The sequence below is a fragment of the Oryzias latipes genome, chromosome 16 (genome assembly GCF_053564925.1).
Source record: "Oryzias latipes strain Hd-rR chromosome 16, Olatipes_Hd-rR_3.1".
Lineage (NCBI taxonomy): Eukaryota > Metazoa > Chordata > Actinopteri > Beloniformes > Adrianichthyidae > Oryzias > Oryzias latipes.
The window spans coordinates 33032451-33049625 of record NC_136252.1 but is presented as its reverse complement, the minus strand read 5'-3'; the positions used below and the strand labels follow the sequence as shown (position 1 = coordinate 33049625).

General features: G+C 41.5%; 1 non-coding gene across 1 annotated transcript; it reads right to left on the bottom strand.

The window, feature by feature from the left end:
- Positions 1–3065: 3065 nt before the first annotated feature.
- Positions 3066–7578, bottom strand: LOC101175432 (protein rapunzel). The gene is made up of 2 exons (XR_013648274.1): positions 7522–7578; positions 3066–4810 (listed from the first exon to the last, which is right to left on the bottom strand). It is a non-coding gene; the product is annotated as a protein rapunzel (transcript).
- Positions 7579–17175: the final 9597 nt, after the last annotated feature.

The window sequence follows — 17175 nt, the reverse complement described above, 5'->3', positions numbered from 1 at the left end:
TGAATAGTCTCAATAGATGATGCTGTTTAAATAAAAGCTCAACAATGATTAATAAAATAAACTGTTTCATGGTTTTTTCCACTGTCTTATCAGTTTATGAGGAACTTCTGGTGGGAAAGTTGGGATTATGTAACCGTCACAATGACGGTCATCCTGGATTCAGGGGAAAGGCCCCATTAGAACAGCTCAGGTGCAAAAATGAAAGTACATCTTGAGAGTGAAATTGCAAACAGAGACAATTGTTATTTGTTTAAAGACTCAAAGTTTTTGTATGATTAACATTTTTTTTCAATGATTTAAATTTTTAAATAATAATCATCTAAATCATCATTTAAATTTGAAATAATCCAAACCGCTGTATTTTTTCGTATGTCCTGATAAATTACAGGGTAGGCAGAAGGGTAAGGTAGCACTAAACTCTGTCTCACCTTAGATTGCACAATCCCTTGCAAATCAGGTTAAGCGTAGGCCTTTTGCTTTCAAAACGAAAGTTTCAGCCAAACTGTAAGCACAATTTAAAGGTGAAAGTGTCAACTGAAGGCTAACAGACAGTGTTCCCTCATTTATCACAGGGGATACGTCACATAGATAAACCTCTATATAGATGAAATCCACAAGAAAGTATTCTAGATTTTATAATTCCTCACAAAACATTTTTCTCAAAAACAAGAACATTTTCACACTTTTCTGTCTCGTTTAAACTCTCAAAGTTCAAACCTTCATAGAAAAATAGGTCCAGGATTATAGAATGAAAGCAAAGATCTGATCACAATTAAATATTAAATACTCAGTCCAGCTGCAAGTGCAGCTCTTCTTCTCTGAATGGAAGACATCTTCTCTGCACGGAAGAAATTGATTGACAAGATCAACAGCCAATTAGGATCCAGAATTGAACTGTCAAAAGAAAAAACAACGTGAACTACGGCATATTGGGGAAACACTGAATCCTTCTAATGGAATTGTTTTGAGAAATGTCGCACAGCAGAATCTCTAGTCTATTTAAAAAACATCTTATAATCATTTTGCTGATCTGGTAAAAACATAAAGAACCAACTGCATCAAGCCAGACCGTATCACCTAAACCTACTTCCACTTGGTTTGTGAATGAACCACAAACTAGGTGGACCGCATTACGCATTTCTGATCTTTTTCTGTTACACTGATGTCACCATGGGCTCTTGTTGGGTAAGCATTGTCTCCAGTTCCAGTTAAAGAAAATTTGGAGCTGGTAAAGCCTGACTGCTGTGATTCCCTCCCCTTTTTTTCAACTCGGGACATCTGTCAATGAAACACTAAGGTGGTGGTCAGTGGGCTCCCCAGGCTTTTACTGAGGCATCTAATTGGTTCATAACTTGAACCAAGTTACCTAAATTAACAGCAGAGTTTTAAAGTTGAGTGTTGCTTCTTCGCTTCAGACCCAATTATTGGAGTACTGACATTGGGATGTCATTCTGGATCGCCACACTTTAGCCCCCTTAGTACCAACTGAGCATAGTTTGAACGCCACAGCCTACCTGAGTATTGTTGTTGACCATATACCCACCCTTTCTGACCACAGAATCTTCTGATGGCTACTTCCAACAGGATAAAGCGCCATGTCATGAAGCTGGAATCATCTCAGACTGGTAACTAGAACAGGACATTGGGTTCGCTGGACTCCAATGGCCTCCGCAGTCACCAGATCTCAACCCAATAGATCATCTTTGGGATGCGGTGGAACCAGAAAATGGATGTGCAGCTGAAAAATCTGCAGCAACTGCAATGCTGTCATGTCAACGTGGACCAAATTCTCTGAGGAATGTTTCCAGTACCTTGTTGAATCGATGCCACCAAGGATGAAGGCAGACTACGGCAAAGGAGCTCATGGTGAACAGGTGGGAATGATCACATAGGTGAGTTGCCTATGCCCTCCAGTGTACAGATGATAAATTACATCATTTTTCTATTTTCATGCTCAGGATTTACCACTAGAGGGCAGAAAAGACTCTACAAAGGGATTGATTGATTTTTTGTTTTAATCCTTGTGCTATCTTAGATGACCCCCCCCTTACAGTGACGTGTTCTCCCTACCATGACAAAGGTGGATAAAGGTGGAAAGATGTCATGTAATCCATGAACACCAGTTAAGATCACAAATCAGTGAAGAAAAAGGTAGGGTCTAGATGACCCCACTCCCAATGTTAGAGTGCCTAGGATAGCACAAGGGTTAAGGTAACTCTGTTTTTTGTAAAATGGAAAGAAAAAGAGTGTTTTGGACATTTTCGTTGCATCAATTTGTTTTAAATTCAAACCAGTAACCTGTTGTTAGTACCCCCCAAAAAGGCAAAGTTGCAGGATTTCTGAAGCAATCATGGGAGAGCCTGTCCTTTAAAATAATACCACTCTGTTTGTGCCATTATGGTTTCCCCATATTCCTGCCGGGTGAAGCCACCAGAAAACAAAAAACAAAAAAAACAAAAAAAAAAAACAGACTCTCCGACATAGGAAACCGAGGCATTCTCACAAAATATATGTTTTTTTAGCACCTGCTCCTGCAACTTAGGAGGACGAACGACAGGAGTTGCATGAGCAGCATTAACAACAAGTCTGTGATCCGGCTCAGTATTGGAGAAACTTCTGGCTGCAGTCTGCAGGCGGGGTAGTTGGACTATTCTGGCCAAATTATGCAGCCATCCAGCATCTGATGCTTTAATCAAGGCACTCATTACCATTGCTGAGGACTGTTTGATGCTATCCTCACCAATAAAACCCTGTGCTGAGCAACATTTGCAGCTTGACTCAACTTACAGGCAGTCTGAGCCTGAACTCACATTTCTTCTTCTGGTGGTTTAAATGGCAGCAAGCACTAATGACAATACCGCCACCTACTGTATAGGAGTGTGAGACTACCTAACTAGTCTATTAAAAAATATTTAACAATAATAAGAAAAATAATAATACTATAAATGATCATAATTAGAATGCATGAAGACACTTTTGTTCTATTCTATGTTAAAAACTGCAATCATTTAGTATTGATGCAACTTTTTTTAATACCCCAAATTTAAAAAGTAATGAACAACTAATGACTTCTGCTGCTTTATTTTTGGTTTCCAAATACAAAACACAGCAATTAAAGAAATATTTGAAAATGAAAAACATATAACTGCCTGTTTGCATGGTGGTTTTTGGTTCCAAGAAGAAAATATTCGACAATTATTTTTGTCAATAACTGAAAACCCTGTATCTAAAAACGAAAACAGTTCAAACCAGCTCTCTGTTTTCTAATTTGCAGTAGCATGCATAGAAGCAAACACGATGCATAAACACCATAATAAGAGGAATATAAATGAAAAAGCCTCCAAAGATTTTCCCTTAATATCTTCTGCAGCAAAATGAAACCTGGAGATCCATTCAAAGACAAATAATTATGAAACGTAAAACATTCAAAACCTGTTAAGTGTAGTAAAGCTACTGGCTCACTGAGGAATTGCTGAAAAGATGGAATGAGAAAAAAAGAAAAGAAAAAAATGATGGTTTAGATTTTCACACTTCGCTGTCATCGGCCCTTCAATGCCTCTCTGACTAGTTGCAGAAAAAGTACAACGTTTTTAGAACAGCAACATCTGAATCGTAGAGTTTATGGTATATATGTTTGTATAAAGTACAATATATGAGGCACAAAACTCAGATGCTCAATCATCACACGGAACACGACTCACTCCTGCAGTGTACTGGAAAGTAAAAAAACAAAATATTTATTTCTGTTTTTGTCTTTATGTCAGTTGGAAACGTGTTGCAAAAGTTGACAGTAAAGTTCCACCAAAGAGAGTTGGAGTCTGGAAAAAAAAGTCAGCAAGTTTTTTAGATTTGTGTCAGAAAGCCTTTGATTCATCATTTAGTGAAGCCCTGTGGAGCCAGAGCCCATTTCAAAGGGGCCTCAGGGGCCAGTGCATCCACACTTTGTTCCCAGATACCTTTGCTCTACTCATGTCTGAATAACTGGATCAGGTGTATCTGGCCAATTAGAACATGGCAGAACAGGATTTGTCACAAAACAAGCAAGAATGCAGTTTGGAGTTTTATAGCTAACAAATAACTAACAGGTGTTTCTGGTAAATGCGCACAGACCTATCAAGATGAAGAAAGCTCCCTATTTGCAACCTTCCAGAGCTTTCTCTATCTCTTTGCATGCAAGATGTAAGTTTTCCTCCCACTTTCTCTCCTCGTTTCCGCCATCAAGGTTAGCTTTGGCTATCACGGAGACACAGCCGATGCAGAGCAGGTAGAGCAGTTCGTCGCAGAGCTGGAACATGGTGTCACGTTCGTTGCCTGAGTACTCTTTGTACACCTTCAGGATGGGGTCAGAAGCCATCTTATTTTTTCCCATCACGCTCTCATACAATGTGTTCAGACGCTGGTCGCCCAGCGTTTTATTGCATACATCCTTAAACTCCTCAGCTTTGCTCTTCATCTCTTCTGGTGGGGCGTTGATCATCTCTTCGTATTTTTCGTACTGCTGCTTGATAACGTCCACCACTTCGCCGAATTGTTCGTCACTTTTCTCCTTCTTGATGTTTCTTATCACCTGGTCGGCCTGCTCTGAGAGGTCATTAAGGCCATTGTGAATCTCCTGGAAGTTCTTTTGAAGCTTCTCCAAGCTGTCGTCGTGGTCGACAAAATTCAAAATCACCCCAATCAAGGAACTGGCAATACTTAAAGCTGGGCAAGCTTTTGATGCAGACTGAGCAATGGACCGTAGAACTTTCAAGCCCTTGATGGCAACTTCTTGGAGCTTTGCTTTGTCAACTGCCATGATTCTGCTGCTGATCTGTGAAAGACAGGGGGAGAAATTTACTGCTGAAAGCCCAAAATGCAAGATACAATTCTAATGTACCGATAAAATCAGAAAAACATTTTATCACAAAAATGCAGTTTGAGTCATTTCCAGGCAAATGTTTCTGTTTTATGTAAAGAAATCTGCACTGTTTCCTGAGCTGAATTGAAGCTTCACTGAGCATGCTCAGATCTAGGCATGGGCAAAGATAGGCAATGCCCCTCCTAAATGCCAGGACTGCCCCTCCCCAAGCGTGAGGCCATGCAAACGGTCCAAATTTCAAAAATATTTAAAGAAAAACAAAACGATTTGATCACTCCTTATTTCAAGTAATTCTTGTCCTCTATCTATTAAATTCTTTGTTCTAGGCCGCTGTGGATGATGTAGATTTAGGCTTGAACACTTTAGCACTGTTAAAACCCAGAGCAAAGCTTGATGCATTGGGGGGGGGGGGGGGGGGCAATGACAGAATTTTGGTTTTTACAAAACAAGGATTTACTAATTGGAAAACTGCACTGTAAAAAAATTCATGGGTCTCACAAAGCATGCATCAAGTCAATGTCACATAAAAAAAAATGCAAAAACCTGGTCCCAAAGACAGGGCCACAGGGGAAACCATTTGTAATTTATTAGGACCCAAAAACAATCATTATAAAAAGTATTGAAGACGTAGTTCAGGTCCTTGCAGTAAATGAACTTCCACTTGGTGGCAGTGTGAAAAGCTCAAGTGATGATTTTTCTGCAGGACTGTTTTAAAAAATGATTGATTACAAACTGACAAAGGACCGCAACATTAATGAAATAAACAAACATACACCACAAAATGCAAAATACACCTCTCACAACATCCAAGATGAAGTGATTGAGACATTGGCCAAAATGGTCATAAATAAAATCAAGGATAATTGTGACAAAGCAGATTCTGCTGGGTTTGCATCAAAGGTGATGGAACCATAGACAGATGCAATGTGGAGAATCAGTCAGTCAAGATTAAATTTTTCTCCAAAGGGATTCCAGAGGAACACCTGATTGGTCTGCTTGACCTCAGTCAGTTAAATGCAGAAGTTATTACCACCCAAATTCTTGAGCATCTTCCCTTTCTGCTTCTGGCTATAGAGCAGCTGAAATTGTCGGTCAGTGCTAAGATGAAGCTTCTGTCATGAGTGGGGTCACGGGTGGTGTTCAGGCCTTGCTGCAAAAGATGGTAGGGAAGAATATACCACCAGCATATTTGGCAGTGGTCCATGCAAAAAACTTTTTGGTTCTATCAGGATCCCGGCACTCAGTTTTTTCATCGCCATTATGAGCCTCAGAATCCTGATGTTCCCTCCCATTGTGATTGGTCTACTTTCTCTACCTTGTCTCGAGTTCTTACCCCCTTCTGCTGCACCGTGCTACATGAAAGAAAACTGCAAAATGTAGTCATTTCAGCTCATGAGAAGGCCATAACAAGAAGCCTGGATATGGACTTGTTTGTAAGGACTTTTGCACAAAAAACCAAACGAATAATTCTGTAATGACTGACAGAAGCAATGCTCTGTGTTCAGAACTAAATAAACTGAAGTGACAAAAAAACATAAAAAAGAAATAAAAGACAAAACACAAAAAGAGATAGACACATTTTAAAATAAGTAAATAAAAAAGTAACAACAATACATAAGAATGAGTGAAAAAGACATAAAAACGAAACCAAAGATAAACTTAAAAATAAATAAATAAAAGTGAGACAACGTATATAATTAAGAAAAATAAATAGATGTAAAAAAATAAAAGAGAGAACAGAGATGGATAAGCAGACAAACAGGCTTAAAGTAAATACTGTTAATAAAAGCAACTAAAAATCACTGACTGACTGACTGACTGACTGACTGACTGACTGACTGACTGACTGACTGACTGACTGACTGACTGACTGACTGACTGACTGACTGACTGACTGACTGACTCACTCACTCACTCACTCACTCACTCACTCACTCACTCACTCACTCACTCACTCACTCACTCACTCACTCACTCAAAAAAAATACATCGTCCCAAGCCCGTGTAAAATGGCGTAAATGGTAAATGGCGTATGCTTCTATAGCGCCTTTCTTCCTACAACGTCAAAGCGCTTTACAGTCACAGACCCATTCACCCAGTTACACACACATTCACACACTGGTGGCGGCTCCGCTGCCAAACACAGGCGCCCGCCTACCACCATGCAGGTAAATGCAGAGGGTAGTGTCAGGAATGGCATCCAATATAAAACCTTGAAAACAGTCAAGTGTTTGACAGGAGACAATAGTTACAGCTCAGTCAGCATAGTCTTTTATGCACTTTACACCCCAACCTCTCAGTAAACCCAAATTTGCAGCTTTGGTACATTCATATTGAGACTTACATCTCAAAAGCAGTTTTGCTGCTTTTGAACCAGATGACTCCTGAAAGATGGACAAATGTTAAGCTGATTAAAAGAAAACGACTCAGTGCAGCTTCTTCTGTTTGAGCTGAGCATCCTCTCTGTTCTCTATGTTCAGCTGCTTATGTCTCCACTTTTATTGTTGGAAATCCACCATTTCCCCTTGATCCTCCCTGCTCTCAACAAAACCACTAAAATAAATAAAAACCTCTATTTTCCAGCAAAATCTTAACTCCAGAGTTTCTGGCTGAGAGAGTCTCATTGGCCCTGACAGAACAAAAAAGAAGAAATGATCTCTCACCTTTTTGACAGGACTTGCTTCACCTTTCTCTCCAAAGTCTTGACTTCCGAAGCAGTCAGCCTCTTCCTTTTTATTATGAATGCCTGCAAGAAGGACACTCCCACTTGGTAAATATGTGGGGGTGGTCAAGTAGGGAGGGAAAAACACAGAAATGCACAGCACAATGGCACTTATTGTAATTAAAATGTTAATTGCTTCCTGAGAATGCAATTTGGGTTAAACTGTTGATTTAGAAACAACGTAAAATGCAAAACTCCATCTTTGTTGTTGTGGAGCAAGTGGAAAGTTAAGTGCAACAATATTCCAGCTGGCATTAACACATTTCCAAGTCCTTAAGCATCTAAGGAGCACAGATGCTGATCGATCTACCTACCGACCGACCGACCTTCCATCCATCTCTAGGGTTTACAGAGAATGGTCCAGAGAATTGTCCCAAAAAGAGAAAATATCCAGAGAGCGGCAGTTCTGTGCCTTGTTGATGCCAGAGGTCAGAAGAGTAAGCCTTCTTTAATGTGCTTTCAGTATAGGAGCTTCTTCTTCTTTTCTTTTTCTACTGTTGACTAACACGTGTACTCACAGTTAGAAGAGGCTTGGTGCGAAATGTCAAAGAAGATATATCTGGAATATTTCTTTTTCTTTCACAGTTCCGTTCCAATGTATTAAAGACTTGGTGTCAAAGAATTTCGGCCGGGCACAAACGGCAGTTATCAATTTGTCCTCCAAGATAAATTTTCTAAACAGTTGGCAATTCAGTGAATTAAAAGGGACGCTATCCATACATCACTACCAAATCTGAGGCCCTGATTGGTCAAGGGTCGACCTGGTTTAACCGTTGACGTAGATGCGGACCTAGAGCCTGAAAACAGTCTTTAAGGTCTCTTGAGTGATATGAGAATTTTGAACGCAGAATGCGCATCTGTTTCATCGGAAGTGGTCGCTTGAACGTATGCCGCCGAGGGGGCGTGAACTTAGCTTCAGTCACAGATCAGCAGCAGAATCATAGAGGAGAGGAGACAATCGAGAACCAAAGTGATGAGGAACTCTCCAAGCAGAATCAAGATGAAGCTCAGTTCAGTGAGGTGGAGCTTCAAGCTGGAGTATATAAAGTTCTGAGATGATCTTTGCCCCACCAGAGCAGATGAAGATAGAGGAATAAATACATAGATGGAGGAATGCAACAATAGCAGGGACCACCAGAATCTGTTCACGCTGTATAGAGGCGTGAAGGCAGATAGCAGGAACTTTGGCAAAGCCATCCTGGAGAATAACAAAAAGCGCTGGCACAGAAACCTGACGCCGTGACTAAGCTCAGCCAGGAGCTCTTCAACTTGGCATCAGCTGCACGCCTTGATGGTCCACGCCTTCCATATCAGAGGATGTGTGCTCAAAGAGAAAGAACGCTCTGGGCGATTGCCACTAAAGATCTTTCTACATGTTGAGAACTCTGCCCACACTTGCCAGGCATACCTGTCAGCAGAAACTAACATGAATTGTTGTACACGTTTAGCCCAGGTTCACATTCCTCCTACTTCCTGCTGTGTTCTGGTTGACCAGACACACCTGTCCCAGGTATTCGGTCATGAGTAGAGCAAGGATATTCAGAATACATAAAAACACGCCAGCCCCTGAGGCCCCTTTAAAAATGAGCTCTGACAGCGTGCTGCTTCACTAAATGATGAGTTCGATGCTTTCTGACACAAACCAGCAAACTTTCATTTTCAGACTCCAACGCTCTTTAAACGTTACTGTGGACTTCTGCAATATGCTTTGTCCATGTATGGACTGAGTATCAGTTATCTCACTGTTTAAAACATCATGTTTCTTTTTTATTTGCCTTCTGATCTGCAATTTCTCAGTGAACCAGTTGCTTTCTGAGTTTTCCATTTCTTTCATGATTTAAAGAAGATTGTTGGAAATGTCACTTCTAATTCAGAACTAGATTTTATTTGCGCATCAGATAAAAACAACAAATGCGGGTGGCGGAGCAGGTTTTGTTTCATCAGTATCTGCTTGTGTCATGAATGGATGGTTAGATCTTTGTGTTTTACTTTGCTGCATTTAGGGAAACTCTTTGGAGGCTTTTCAATCAAATCATATTTGGTTCCATGCAAACATGAAAGGGTTCAAAGTGGTATTTACCTTTTTTTTAAATCATTTGTAATCAGTTACTGAAAAAAAAAAACAATTTTCAATCTATTCTTGAAAGTTAAAACCAAAGAGATGCTAAATTTGGTCAAATAAAGTTTTTTATTGCTTCATTTCGTGTTGGAAACTAAATTGGATGATTAAAAATGTAATTTTTTTTTATATTTAAAAAAATTAAACAGTTAATGAGTTTTTTTATTTGGGGTAATGAACATATTCGCTGTCTTCGCCCACAAGTAAGTGATGCTAACTTTTCGTTGTTTCCTAATAAATGAATAAGGCAGAAGATCTTATGCATCATTATTACAGCATGTGTTCTCATCTGACACTTTATTAGCTGCACCTTGCTAGTACCGGGTTGGAGCCCTTTTTCCTTCACGTTTGCCATAATCCTATGTGGCATGGTTACAACAAGGTGGTGGAAACATTCCTTTAGAGAGTTTGGTCCATATTGGCATGACAGCATCACACATTTGCTGCACATCTATGATCTTATGAAAACACAAAGCAGATGCTAAACCAGTTCTTCTCTCTGTTGACTCAGACAGACGTTTTTCCAGCTCAGCCAGTCATGTCATCTTTCTTCTGCCACATTTTTGTACGCTGCAGATGAATATTTTCACATCCGGCTGCTCAAGATTCTCCGGAAACACAAACACCAAGAACATACTAAACCAGTTTTCCTCTGAATCTGCCTCACGGTTGACTCACTGAGAAATTTTTCCAGCTCAGTGACTAGTGTCGTCTTTCCTCTGCAATGTGTCTTGTTTTTTACACAATCATCAGTTCTGCTGGTTTGTATGAGGAGCTGTGAGGAGCTGTAAGCTCCTCCATCTTCAACTTAATATCTGTCCGTTCAGGAGAAATAAAACTCCATCTAGACATTGGTGCAAGTCTCAACATGAGTGCGGCAAAGCTGCAGGTCGGTTAAAATAGTTGTGAGTTTTCTGCTGTTCAGACTGTGACAGACTGAAGGAACGGGATGCAGTTCGAGGCCGCTCCACCACAGCTGCTGCCTATGACTTGTTTCCGCAACCTCCTCAATAAAAGCCAACCAAGTCTTAACATTTTCACAAAGAAAATGAAAGTACTCTGTTGTAAAACCTGAGATAAAAAGTTACTTTTTTTGTGAGAGTATTGGAAAAACAACATTCCTCGAAGTCCACAAACGTACAGCTGATCAGACACTTCTAACCAAACTGAGAACAGGTTAGGATTTGTTCAAGTATTTTATTAGTCAGAATAATATTCTTCTTAGTCCATTTTTTGCTGTTTGGAGTTTTTTTGCACATTACTCAGCTATTTTCACTTAACAGTTTTTATCACGTCAGTTTTGTGGATTGTTTTTAGTAGATTTATGTTCTCAAAATGAAAATGCGTTGTTTGCCATTGTTGTTCATTATTTGATTTTCGTTTTCCGTCATGAATTCCTCTTTGGTTTTGCTGCTGGCGTCTTGGCGTATTTCTCCAGAGTGGCTCCTCCCCCTGAATTCTTCTTGAGACAGATGGCTGACCTCAGGCCACGTCAGGTTTCATTATTATAGGACGGACAAGTCTTTCGTTTTCTGTTTTGGTGTGTCTCATGTGTCTTATTGGGTTTAGAAGTTTCAGTTATCGTTTTTATTAAAGACCCATCTAGTCATGTTCTGATCGAAGTTTTCTCAGTGTACTTTTAATTATGTAGGTTGTTAGCCAAAAAAAACCCCTGTGTTGTTTTCCAGCTCCCACTTATTTCCCATCATCTCTTTGTTTACACTCTCCTGCTAGCTTACAGCCCCTCACCATTAAAGTGTGTGTTTTCACACAGACAGACGAGTCCAGCTTTGTTGCTCTGGCCTAACTGGGTTGGCCTTTAACCTTGGGCATGGATTCTCACTCACAGGTGTCTCAGACTGGTCTTCAACATGTAAAAATTGTTACATGTTGTTTCAATTGTTACAATTGTCCTCTAGCGACGGATCCATTTACTCCAAACAACATATATTGTTGCATCTTTTCTCTTTTTTGGAAAGCTTATTATCTTTTCTACTGTGATTTTCCAAAAGTCACATATAGTTCCATGTAAATAAAAAATAATTACAACATATAATTTCTGAAACAGCCAAACCAGTTTACTGTGGCACATCCCCAAAGTTACAAAAACAAGAAGCTTTGTTGCTTTCTGACACATCTCTGCAAACTTTCATTTTCAGACTCCAACTATCTGAACTTTGCAGTGGACTTTTGCAAAAATTGTTCTTTGCTTTTTCTTTTCAGTACACTAGATAGAGGAGTTCCAATCCCTACATTGACGTGTTCTTCCTACCATGACAAAGGTGGATAAAGGTGGAAAGATTTCATGTAATCCATGGACACCAGTGAAGATCACAAATCAGTGAATAAAAAAGGTTCAGAGCACTGTCTAGTGGGTCTAGATGACCCAACTCCCAATGTTAAAGTGCCTAGGATATCACAAGGGTTACACAGACTTGGAAGTGTTGTCATTGTAAGACTTCATCAGAAAGAGGAAGAGGTTGTGGACAGCTTTGGAAGTAAAAAATTTAAAGAGAAAAAAAAAATTTAAAGAGAAAAGAGAAGCAAGACATGAAAGAAGAAAGGAAGGAAAGAAGAAATGTGATTTTTCTGCAGTTCAGATGGTCCTCTACACGTCTCGCTTTGCCCATTTTCTCTGAAAGCATAACCCAAAATACAGACAATCAGTTTGTAAAAGGATCTCAAAAGTGCCCCAAACAGACTTTTCCGGAATTGTAGACGATATGACATCTGCTGTCCATAGATCATCACATGACTCAAGCAACCTTCACACACTGAGATGAACGCTGCAATAATCATAAAGATGGTTTGAGAAAATGTAAAAATTATGAAGTGATAACCAGGTGAGCCAGCTTCTATCAAACATCCAAACCCAAACGAATTTAAGATTTTGGTGACATGAAGTTCTTGTTTTCCTAAATCAGATGTCTGCAAACTGAAAAGTCCAAAGTCCTGCTTTTACCTTCATGTTAGCAACCTGCCTGTGCGGACATAAAAGCTCATTTTCTTTTGCCAGAGCTTCTCTGATGTTATTCCAACATCAGCTGTGAGGATTTGTGTCTGGAGAGTTCAGAAAGTCACTCATAGTTCAGTTTCCAGCATCCAGGTGTGTTTCCATGAAGAGAAATGGATCCAAATTTAGCATTACAAACTCAGGATTTCAAGTAAATCATAATGGAAAAAACAGCCTAAAAACAGAAATGTAGGTATGTTTTCACTAACAGTACAGAGGGGGCGCTCTTTTCGGCACAACACCTGTCCTCATCTGTTGCCCCCATTAGCAGCATGGGGGGCGGGGTTTGTTGGCGCATTATCGTTATTTGAGGGTTTATTTTCCTGTTTTTTTTTTTTTATTTTTATTTTTTTTTTTATTTTCCTGATAGACGAGATCCAGACCAACTTCAAGGCTTTTAACCTGAATGTGACAAATGACTCCATAACGAGAACATTTATAATTATTTATAAATAACAACTAATCCCAAAAAACAATGAAAAGGACAAATCAGTCTCAATGCTTGCAACATGCTCGTTTTACCAGCAGGGGACAACAATGCTCAGCTAATGTTTACAATTTAACTTTAGTGTTTGTGAAAGTACCTGTAAAGTAATTGTTAGATATATGGTTCCTTTGTGTCTCTTTCCTTCTGATTGATTTTCTTTATTTTTTTATTTTTTATTTTTTTTTAACTTGTCCTGTCCAACAGCTAGGCAGACAGATGAGAGCTGAGGGCCTCTTGGGTTGGACATATTTTACTTTAACAAGAGGGGTTATTAATCTTCAGATAAACCAAAGGTATGTCTGAATAAACCCCTTTTGTAATTGAGGCCAAACTTTATTAATTTCAAACATGTCTGAAAATCTTTGGTGTTGGACCGGACGGAAAAGGAAAGAGGGGAAGAAGAGAGAGGGACGTTAGAGAGAGGGGGGGTAGGGGGTGATAATAGGAGGGGAAGGGGGATAAGACCATGAAGCAGCATAAAGCAACAAGTTTACTGGTTGTTAATCATTATGGTAAGGTTCAAATGTAAAAAAAAACAAAAAAAAAGGGCGGAGCCTGTCCACACACACACTCAAATGTTATAAACACACCTGTTAGTTGCAAAAATGTCCACCTGTCGACATGTACACAAAACAGATAGTGTTCACACGCATTCTTATGCCTTAAAACCAACTAGTGTGAAATATTTCAGTCTGTTGAGCTAACACCTGTGCTCAGGTGAGTGTTTATGTTCTTCTAAAATGGATGGTGGAACGTGAAAAGAAGGAGGGAGAGTGCCCAGCCATCCCCACCCCAAGACCCCCACCGCACCAGCAGCGGCAGCCGGATTCCCCCCAACGCCACACGGGAACCGGCAGGGAACAACCGCCGCCCGGGCGACCAAGCCCGCCACCCAGGCCAGGGCCAGCAGGGCCGCCGCAAGGCCCCCAGAGCCAGAGAGCAGGGAGGCACGGAGGGAAAGAGGGCGCCGCCCCAGCCCAACCAGGAGAGCAGCCCCCCCGCCGCGCCGGGAGAACCCAACGCAGGGCCCCACCGGAGAAGGACGCCCACAGCCCCAGACGAGCACCCCACCACCACCCAGGAGTTCCGGGCATCCCCCCGCCCCAACCCCAGGTACAGGCCAGGACCCCCCAAGGGAGACCCACTCCGCACTCCAGGCAGCCACCCGCCCGGCCCACGGTTGGTCCAGGGAGGAGCGAGGCAGGGGCCCGCCGCCCCCGCCCAGAAGGGGGGAACCCCGGGGAAAAAAGAGGGCCCACAAGGGGTGTTGTAAATATGGCCCGACCAGGCTCGGCCACAGTTGGAAATTTGGCGGGGCCCAGCACTCAGGAGCAAGGACCAGAACCCACCCCCCAGGGACACGAACACCCCCGGCTCAGATGTAATGTGAACCCCCCCACCGCGCGGAGAGAGCACCGCCGGGCCCAGGAAGCCAGCACCCCGGGGACACAGCCGCTGTTGCAAAGGGGCCCGTACCCCCCACCAGGGAAGAGGCAGGGGACAGATGGTCCTAGGTCCCACCTTCCTTGCAAAATGTGTGTGCGTGTATGTGTGTTTGAGAGAGTGTGTGTGTGCATGTGTGTGTGTTTATGTTGGGATGTATATATTGAGGGGGGAGGGGTGTGTGTACTAAGGGGGGTGCGGTTAAAATTGGAGGGTAGGGCACTAAGGGGACATCTCCTGATTACTCACAGTGACGTCCCCTCACCCTCCCCACCAAGGGACCCTAAATGTCTAAGGTGCGGTTAAAATTGGCGGGTAGGGTGCCAGGAGGACATCCGCTGCTTGCTGGCAGTGATGTCCAAGCACCCCCCCTACCAAGGGCCCTACATGTCTAAGGTGCAAATAAAACCGAAAGAGGGGGGGCCCACTCCATACGGCAACCACAGGAGGGGGGTCACTGCCTAGTAAACCCCCCCCCCCCAAGGCTCATCGCAGGCTAAGCCCCCCACCCCCTCACCCTATTATGAGGTTATATGAGGAAGGGGGTAAGTTGGGGACAGATGAAAGACTGTCCCCCGGTGGTCAAACAGCCGTCCCAAATGACTCCATAACGAGAACATTTATAATTATTTATAAATAACAACTAATCCCAAAAAACAATGAAAAGGACAAATCAGTCTCAATGCTTGCAACATGCTCGTTTTACCAGCAGGGGACAACAATGCTCAGCTAATGTTTACAATTTAACTTTAGTGTTTGTGAAAGTACCTGTAAAGTAATTGTTAGATATATGGTTCCTTTGTGTCTCTTTCCTTCTGATTGATTTTCTTTATTTTCTAAAGGTAATGTTATATTTCAAACTGAGTTTATAAGTTGTTGACCTTTTGGCACACACAGTTGGTTTGGCAGAGATTTTAACTGCGGATGCGTTTCCTGACACAGCATTGGCTACACAGTTAGGTAGTTGCTCGAAAGGTGTTGCTCAAGACTGACCCACGCTGGATGAAGCTCATTTCACCCCTGGGAATCGAATCTTGATTTCCTGTGTTCCCGTCCTGCACTTAAACCAAACTCACGACCACAATGAGGATTATGAGTGATTATTTCCTAGCCAGCAAGGTCAAGTGGGCCCCATAGGGTCAAAAAATGCAGGCCTCAAATGGGTTTATCTGCTGTTTCCATGGTGGCCCACCTGTGTTATTAGCCTTGATGATACCGTTGAACCTGGTTTTGGATTTACTTGGATTTAACAAAGCATGTTGCCCGGTCTAACTTCCATGACAAACACGTTCAACAACTGTCTGGGTTTTTAATTCTGCTTATCTCACAGTTTTTTTTAGAAAAGCTAGCAGTCACATAGTGCTTTGAAACAAGTGATCACATCCACTTTCTGTCTCTTTTGCATTTATTGTAATTACTGCAACAGGAGCATAACAGGAACCTGGAAAAGCTCCAAAGTCAAAATGAAATAGAAACACATATTTATTCCTCATAAAAACAAAACTTTAGGTCAAGTTACAAATGATAATATGAAGCAAGTGTGAGATGAATGATGTGTGACTTGGATCAGGTAAAACCAGATTTAGCAGATAATTATAATTGATGGTAACATGATGGCAACAGTTTCTCTTAACAAAACAATGTTTAAGTCTGCTGATAAACTGACAGTTTGGAGGGCAAAACATTTTTTCATTTTCATTTTCACTATTTTTTGTCTTTGGGCCCCTTGTCTTACCACCACAGGCCAAAAACTTTATGTGAATCAAATGTGTCCAGTCTGAACACACCCTTAGTCACACACACTTGTATAGTGGGTTAATGTATGGGTGCTGTGGGTTTTTGGGTTGTCCAGGTCCGTGAAGGGTCAGAGAGGAGTGTCAGCATCTCAAGGAGGAGTGCAGGTGTGTTGTGTAGTTTCCTTGAAGCACGTGTAGCCACCTTAAACAACGTAATTAAAATGGACCATAGGGTTGTTGTGAGTATATTAAGTGTATCGTGAAGTATTGGAAAGGATTATGTAAGTTGTTGTACAGGTGATACTGTCATTTGGTGCCCTCACACCCTCACTCCTTACCAACATCAGGAAAATGCTACACGCACAGGGTATGCAGGTGCTAAATAAGTGTCCGTAGGACAGCAGTAGGATTTCCACACATTTAATTTGCAGTCAAGCTCCGCCACAAAGAGCGCACACTTAACGCAAAAACAGCTCAAATGAACTTCTTGTGAAGCATACAGAATCTAGACGGGGTTGAAAAATGAAAAATCCATTTGGAATGCCTGTGTCTCACCTACTTCACCCTTACTTACCCATATGTGTTGTATACGTTTTTGCTACAACCAGTCACCCAAAACATGTCCAAAGAAAAACTATGCCAGAACAGAATCAGTCTTCGGGTTCACTGAAAGGTCCACGACCTTGATATTTTGTCCAGGTTACTTGCCTGCTCCAAACACATTTGTCCATCATTCACCGGCACACAGCTTGTATCAGGCCTGAGTTGTGGCTAAGGCTTAACACGGTGACCAGAAC